The sequence below is a fragment of the Mastomys coucha genome, unplaced genomic scaffold, assembly GCF_008632895.1.
Source record: "Mastomys coucha isolate ucsf_1 unplaced genomic scaffold, UCSF_Mcou_1 pScaffold20, whole genome shotgun sequence".
In the NCBI taxonomy this organism is placed as follows: Eukaryota; Metazoa; Chordata; class Mammalia; order Rodentia; family Muridae; genus Mastomys; species Mastomys coucha.
Genome location: NW_022196903.1, coordinates 123,068,195 through 123,076,158, shown reverse-complemented (window position 1 = coordinate 123,076,158; position 7,964 = coordinate 123,068,195). Strand labels below are relative to the sequence as shown.

Genomic DNA, 7,964 nt, shown 5'->3' with positions numbered 1-7,964 from the left:
TCAGAAGTGTTAAGTCTCCTACTGGAAATAAATTTGCAGCTGAAGAAAGAAGGGATGACAGGTTGGGGTGTGTGTGGAATGAGTAAACTCCAGTGTGAGTTCCTGAAAACATCAAAGAATATTTTTGTTATTAATTAAAAAGCAGAAATGTTACTTTTTATTCTCATTTTTACTCTGCACATACTGTTACATCTATACTTCAAGCTAAGATAGTTTTCTTCTTTGATGTAGTGATAATCAGAGACATGAGTTTCAGATTACAAATATCTTAGATAGACCAAAATGCTCAGTATTACAAAAGAGAAAATCAAACTTAAAAGAGAAAAAGAGATAGTTGACTTATAGGCCCTTTCAAGGACGAGGATGCATACAGATCAGGTCCAGAACAGCTGTGGTTCCTACCAGTTCTCAAGAACATCCATCCCTCTTTCTTCTTCTTCATCCTCAGTTATCTTTCCTGGTGGACTGCATGCTCCAGTTTGGGATATTATATTTAGATTGTATCTATGCCTCCAGTGCCTTCTCTAGAATGTACACATTCCTGTCATTCAGCTCCTAGGTCAAGGCAGAAAGAATTTCGAAATTTTTTGAAAATTCATACACATAGAATTTGTATAGTGGGTGCATTTTAGGTAGAAATCGACAACTTTGACATCAAATTTCAGTAAGTTTGTATCCTCGACTTGTGCAAAATTTGTCCTTGTTTCCATGCTACAGAAACTGTAATTAGTATTGAGAAGTGCTCTGTTCATGGTGATGATTTTCTTGCTTTGTTTTGTTGATTTAAGAGTGCTCTGTCCCCTGGCAGCTCATTGGGATAGCTCTTGGAATCCTCTGTACCCTTCTCCTTGTAACTGTTGCAGTGTTGGTGATACACAGTGAGTAATTGAGATACATCTTGTTTGACATTCTGTCTAAAGAATAGCTTTAGACATGAACTATACAGTTACATACTCTATCCATTGTGCTGCCTATAATTAGGTGATGAGCCAGGATTTCTGGACATTAGTACTTTTTTCTGACACACTGCAGTACCTGTTCTCTTTCATACCTAATGTGTTATCTCTGGAGCTTTTGGGTGTTGCCCTGTTCTATCTCATTTTTGGTTATGTTCCTTCTGAGGTCTTGGTGATAATCTGCTTTCTGATCTCAGGTGATTGTTAATATTACATGAACATTTTGTGATAAACAGCTATGCAAAGAGTTGATGACATTCTTCTATTTCTTCAATGTATGTTGAGGTCATGCTTAAGTAAAAAGATTTCATCCATACAGAGACATTAAAGGCTAAAGTTTATTGGATTCCTCCACATTTACAGAGAAAATCACTTCCAGGCTGTGCTAAAACAACTATGTATGTGGATATATTGCATCCCATATTTTCCAATGAGAACTGTGCTATTTCATAAAGTTATTTTAACTTTATTTTTATGGTGTGTTAAATGCTTGCTGAATATTTAACTTAGGTTATTGTTTATAGATTTGTGCATCTAAAAATGAAGTGATTGGAAATTACTTCCACCATAAATTTATTCAGTTGCATTATTTTTTTTACAGTTAACTTACCTTAGAAAAAAATTGATGTATCTGTTTCTATAGTGAGTTAATTGAAGTGCTAATTTATAAATGTTAAAGTCCCAATGCAAATAATGATTTGAAGGGGAAGGCCAGTGCAGGGAGGCGGGAGTGGGTGGGCAGGCAAAGAGCACCCTCACAGAAGCAGGGGGAGGAAGGATGGAATTAGGCATTTCTGGAGGGTAAACCGAGAAAGGGAATAACATTTGATATGTAAATAAATAAAATATCTAATAAAAGTAATAACATTGAACAAGTGTTAAAAAATGATATTAATATATAAAATGAATAAACATGAATTTCATAAGGCATAGAAAAGACCACTGGGAAAAGGAAAATAAAGAAAGGTAACGTTTTTCTTAGTAATAAAAAAGAAAAAGGAAAATAAAGATTTGTTTTAGCTGTCAACATGAAGCTTAAATTTTAATATGTATTCCTTATGAGCATTTTTGATATTATATCTGTGAATAATTTAGTTTTTCAGTATAGTCAAGAAAACCATGACCTACAGGAAACTGTAAACCACCCCCATAACTGCAGCACCATGCAAAGTGACATCGACTTAAAGGAAGAAATGCGGAGAAATAAGTCTATAGAGTGTGGTGCAGGCAATGCTCTTCTGGAATCCCTCAACAGGGAACAGAACAGATGGTACAGTGAAACCAAGGCTGTTTCAGCTCCTTTGCAGCAGACAGGTAAGGAGCAGGGGAGGACCATGAATGCAGAACTGCATTATTTATTATTTCTTCTCCTGAATCTTTGAAATACAACCAGCTGCTTAAGATGCTGGCGATCACTGGGTTAATCATTTGGGGGTTCCTTATTTCATGTAGGGACCTGGAAACCTAGAACTCTATGTTTGGATTAGGAGAATCTTATAGTTTCTAGTTGTCAGTGTCTGTTTGGCACTCGGACTGCTCCCTGAGGATGGAATTACAAATCAGTAACCCTGAGAATTTTGATTGTTTTGGTCTATGGGAAAATCTGAGTCTCCAGGTTTGTTGCTGACAGAACATTGGAATTTTTAGTAAGAGTGTATTTATCAATTCCTTATGCTAAAATGGTTTAGAGCATTTACATGGATGCAATTATAAAAGTAATTTTGTGCATATTTGTGTGTGTGTATGTTTGTGTGTGTATGTGTATGTGTGTATGTGTGTGTATGTGTGTATGTATGTGCATGTGTGTGTTTATGTGTGTGTGTATATATGTTTGTATATATGTGTGTATGTGTGTGTATATGTGTGTATGTGTATAGGTATTGTGTGTGCATGTGTGTGTATGTGTATGTGTGTGTATATGATTGTGTGTGTGTGGGGGGAGCCGCAGCTGCCACCCTATATATTTGGAACACCTGGTCTCCAGCCAGAGCAGAGAGCATTGATAAACAAACCCTTAGTTGGAAAAGCTGAGTGCCTCCAGTTTGTGATGCAAGCTGGCATGATTTCTCCTAGCCTTTTATGCTTTGCCACCTAGCCAATGCTGATTGGGACCAGGGAAAGTATTTAACCCACAAGGGCTGGGGGCTGAAAAGGTAGAAGTAAGATGTAGGATATACAAGTAAGATGTATGTAAGAATAGGAACAAGTAAGATGTAGGGGATAGGAGAATATAGAAGAATATAGAAGAAGACAGAGTAAGAGAGGAAGATAGCTAAGAAAGAAGAAAAAATGAACGAATGATTCTGTAGTACAAGGATTCTAAATAAACTACATGGAGAAGGGTTCGTTGTTGCCTCCTTATTTCCGCTGGACGGAGGGGCGGCGACATGTGTGAGTGTATGTGTGTACATGTGTGTGTGTAAATGTGTGTGTATGTGTGTGTATAAGTCTGTGTATGTGTGTGTATGTGAGTGTGTGTGAGTGTATGTGTGTGTTTGTATGTGTGTGTATGTGTGTGTATGTGCATGTATGTGAGTGTGTGTGAGTGTATGTGTGTATGTATGTGTGTGTATGTGTGTGTATGTGCATGTGTTTGTATATGTTTGTGTATGTGTGTGTATGTGTATGTGTGTGTATGTGTATGTGTGTGTATGTGATTGTGTATGTGTGTGTAAGTGTATGTGTGTGTGTATATGTGAGAGTGTGTGTGTATATGAGTATATGTGTGTGTGTGTGAGTGAATGTGTGTGCCTGAATTCCATCTGACTTGTCTTGAGAGAGTTGGCCTCTTTGTAACAAAGGGACTCTCCCTGGAGCAGACATGGGAACTTCCCCATGGTGTGCACACAGAGCTGCAACCATAGTGTAGTTCCCAGGTCTGCTCCAGGGAGGGGGCCTTTGTTATACAGAGTGAATGAAGCTAGCAAGATAAAAAAGATCAAGTGTCATAGAAACTTTTCTTAGCCTTCAATGTGATGGGTCATTTTAACTGACACAGTTTATCAATCACCATTAATTATTTTTTCAAGACTTGGAGATGTATATAATCTTACTTCTCTGTGATAGTAAAATGTCATGATTCTCATTATGTCAGGATTAATATATTTAAAACTTTTACATTATAAAATTTGTGACAGGTAAAAAAAATTCCAAAAATGTCTTGGAAGTATTGCAGACCCATGAAAAATTTTAAAATAACTTCATTATCTGAAAAGTATAGCATAATGCTGTAATGCCTAAGATTATGAAGAGGATTATAACTTTCAGGACAATCTGGACATCCCAGGAAATTCCAGGCCAGCATGAGCTTCACAAGGATATCTCTTCCCAGAAAATGGAAGGTTGAAGATAAAGTTTGTTAATAGAGCAGGGCCATTCCCAGCACCTCACTAAACACAATACTCATATTGAGGGGATCTTGCTACAAAAACTGTACACATTTTAATGTATTCAACTTGAAACTTTAGTGAAGGTGAGCATATCATTGAAGGCATCAACATGATCAGGAGAACAGGCTATAAACAACAAAACCTCCTTTATATGTCTCTTATTTCTCTTAAGGTAAGAGCATGTAACACAGCCCATGGCACAATGCAATACGCACAGCAGTGTGTGAGCCAGTGTGGGTGCAATGCATTACTGCAGATCTAGATTTCTGACATCAGCTTAGCCCCCTTGAGTAGCAATTGTTCATCATCTCTTCCCCAGCCCCTGGTATCTTACAAATTTCTGCTTCATAGAGTTGTGCTGCTTTAGAAAACTGTTCTGCCTGGAATCACAAAGTTGTTCCTAGACCTGGTGTGTTCACTTTGCACACCATTCTCAAGTTCATCCATGTCCATCACATAGGTCAGCATCTCTCTTTTGGGTTTTACTGTGAGACATAATAGCATTCTCCAGTCCAGGGTGACTTAGAACTCGCTGTATAACCAAGGCTGGACTGAAATTCATCCCATAGCATAGTCTGTCTTTAAACTGGTGGTGATCCTACAGCCTCCCTCTTTGGAGTGCTCAGGTTATAGGCATAAAGTCATCATGCTGGGCTGATTCATTTCCCTTTAAGTATACTTTTGTGTGTATGTGATACATTTTCTCTACTGATTCATCTATGATTGACACATAAAATATTTTCTTGTATCTCTACTGTAACAAACAGTGTTGCATAGATCATTGGTGCGTATGTGTCTCTAGTCATTATAAAATCTCAGTTTCTGAAGCCTGCGAGATTTTCCTCTGTTTACTTTTACACATGCTTAAATAATACACTATTCTGTTAACAGAATACCAGAAAATAAGTTTAACCATTTACCTTCTCTGTTGTAGGCAGAGGAGTTGAAATACACTGGTTCTGCTATGGTATAAAATGTTATTATTTCATCATGGACAAAAAAACATGGAGTGGATGTAAACAGACCTGCCAGGATTCCAACTTATCCCTTCTGAAGATAGATTATGAGGATGAACTGGTACTGTAGTCACTTACTTGCTCCTTTATTCCTTTAGACTCTGTCTCTAACCCTGACTAATGAGATATTCAATTCAGTTTTTTCTCATTTGTATATGGTTTTCCTGTAATGTGAACAAAACTTGGGACACAGGTCTGTTAAAAGGAGTCTAGTTCCTACAGAGACACTTGTGTCTTCCAGTCTCCTCCCTTTCACAGGAGTCTACAATATAGTCCCTCAGAAAGCATGTCTTTCCCTGATGAAGTGTAACCCTTTGGTACAGCACATTCTGTTTATCTCCACAGAGTGCTAAGTAAACACCTTCTGTCTAGAATTTGCTCTTTGGAACCCTGAAGCTAATCTGCCTAAGATGAGTAATAAGATGATAAGAGGAAAAGTAGCTGAGTTCTGGTACTGTCTGCACAGTGAGATGATATGATAAATGTGGAATTTAAATGGTTTGACTAGTCCCATGTTGATTTTCATTGAATCTGTACTTATCTTTACTGCACAGTATTCTTATATTTTGAAAAAAAAAAAACCATCCATCTTTAAAAATGACTCTAAAAAAAACAAAGTTTTCAACATTTTGACATTCCTGTTTAAATTATTACTAATGAAATCTCTTCAAAAATGAAGAGTATATATTTCTAGAGGGATGATTTCATGATCACTTTGATACCTTGGTATATATAACATGGATCATTATTTATACAACAATTTAGTACATGGCTATACAACAACATAAAGGGATTTTAATGTCAAATAAATCTTTTATTTCCCACTAACTACAGTAACCATAACCAATTTTTAAAATTTTCAATATTATTAGTAGTAGTAGTAGTAGTAGTAGTAGTAGTAGAATTTAACTATTCATTTCTCACTGACCTCCTCCTGTTCATTAACTCCCATAATCCCTACCCCATCCTTCTTTCTCCTATGATAGGGTGCTGGTTCCCAAGGTATTTCCTTACCCTGGAACATCAAGTCTCCATGAGGCTGACTGCATCCTTTCACACTGAGGCCAGACAAGGCAGCCCAGTTACAAGAACATAACCATGTACATGCTACAGCTTTTGGGATAGTGCCAGCTCTAGTTGTTCTGTACCCACACGAACACCACACTATACATGTGCATGGAAGCCTAGGTCCAGCCCCATGAATGTTCTTTGTTTAGTCTTTCTGACTCTGAGATCCACAGGGGTCCTGGAAAGTTATTTCTGTGGTCTTCCTGTGGAGTTCCTATCTGCTTCAGAGCCCACCATCTTTCCAAGTATTCTTCTCCAAGAGTATCCAAGCTCCATCCAATCTTTGGTTGTGTGTGTCAGTGTATGTATGAGCCAGCTGCTGGAAGAAGCCTCACAGAGGACAGCCAAGATAGACTCCTGAATGCAAGCATAACAGAGTATCATTAATAGGGTCAGGGATTAATGTTTTTCCATGGGATGGGTATCAAGGTGGGCTGGCTGCTGGGCAGTGGTGGCGCATGCCTTTAATCCTAGCACTTGGGAGGTAGAGGCTGGCAGATTTCTGAGTTTGAGGCCAGCCTGGTTTACAGAGTGAGTTTCAGGACAGCCAGGGCTACACAGAGAAACTTTGTCTTAAAAAACGAACAAACAAACAAACACAAAAGTTGAGCTGTTTATTGTTTGACTGATTCCTCAGTCTTTGCTCCATTCCCATTCCTGCATTTCTTGTACACATGATAAGTTTAGGATTAAAAGTATTGTGGGTGAGTTGTTGTCTCTATCACTCCCCATGGATTCTATCCTGGTCATAGGAGGCAGCCTCCCCAGGCTAGAAAGTGTCACAGCTAAGGATACCCCCATTGATTCTTGTGTGCTTTCCCTATCACCTGTTTCCATCTCTTCCTGGAGATCTTTCCTAACCCCCCACATTAGTTACAGAATTCTATTCATTCTCATCCCATCAGGCTCTCTCCCCACCCATCCTCACACCTGAATCTGAACCCCCCACAACTCCTCATGATCCCCTCTCCCACTCAGTTCATTCCACCAGCTTTCTATGACCAATTCATTACTGCTTCCAAGTGAGATTCAAGCATCCTTGCTTATGCCCTTCTTCCTGTCTAGCCACATGGGTCTGTGGAGTGTAGCATGGACATCCTGTATTTTATAGCTAATGTCTATTTATAAGTGAACACATGCCATGAGTATACTTTTGGGACTTGGTTACCTCACACTGAATGATATTCTCAAGTTCCATCCTTTGCCTGCAAAATGCACAATGCCTTTGTTTTTTACAGCTGAATAATATTCCATTGTGTAGATGCACCACATTCTTAATCCATTCTTCAGTTGAGGGACACCTAAGTTGTTTCCACTTTCTTGATATTATGAAGAAAACTACTATGAATATTCAAGTGTCTTTGTGGGATGATGGAGAAACTTTTGGTTATATTCCCAGGAGTGGTATTGCTGGTTCTTAATGTAGAACTATTTTTAGTCTTCTGTGAAATAAAAAAAATTGATTTCCAAAGTGATTGTACAACTATGCACTCCTACCAGCAATGGAGAGTGTTTCCCTTGCTCCACATCCTTGC

The 7,964-nt window shown here is 38.3% G+C and overlaps 1 protein-coding gene and 2 pseudogenes across 5 annotated transcripts in view; all 3 read left to right on the top strand.

Moving 5' to 3' along the window:
- LOC116099679 (T-cell surface glycoprotein YE1/48-like) overlaps positions 1-7,964 on the top strand; it is an 837,511-nt gene that overhangs the window by 789,544 nt on the left and 40,003 nt on the right. The gene's annotated exons all lie outside the window — the stretch shown is intronic.
- LOC116099682 overlaps positions 1-7,964 on the top strand; it is a 122,336-nt pseudogene that overhangs the window by 88,405 nt on the left and 25,967 nt on the right.
- Positions 1-7,964, top strand: part of LOC116098463 — a 16,447-nt pseudogene that overhangs the window by 1,658 nt on the left and 6,825 nt on the right.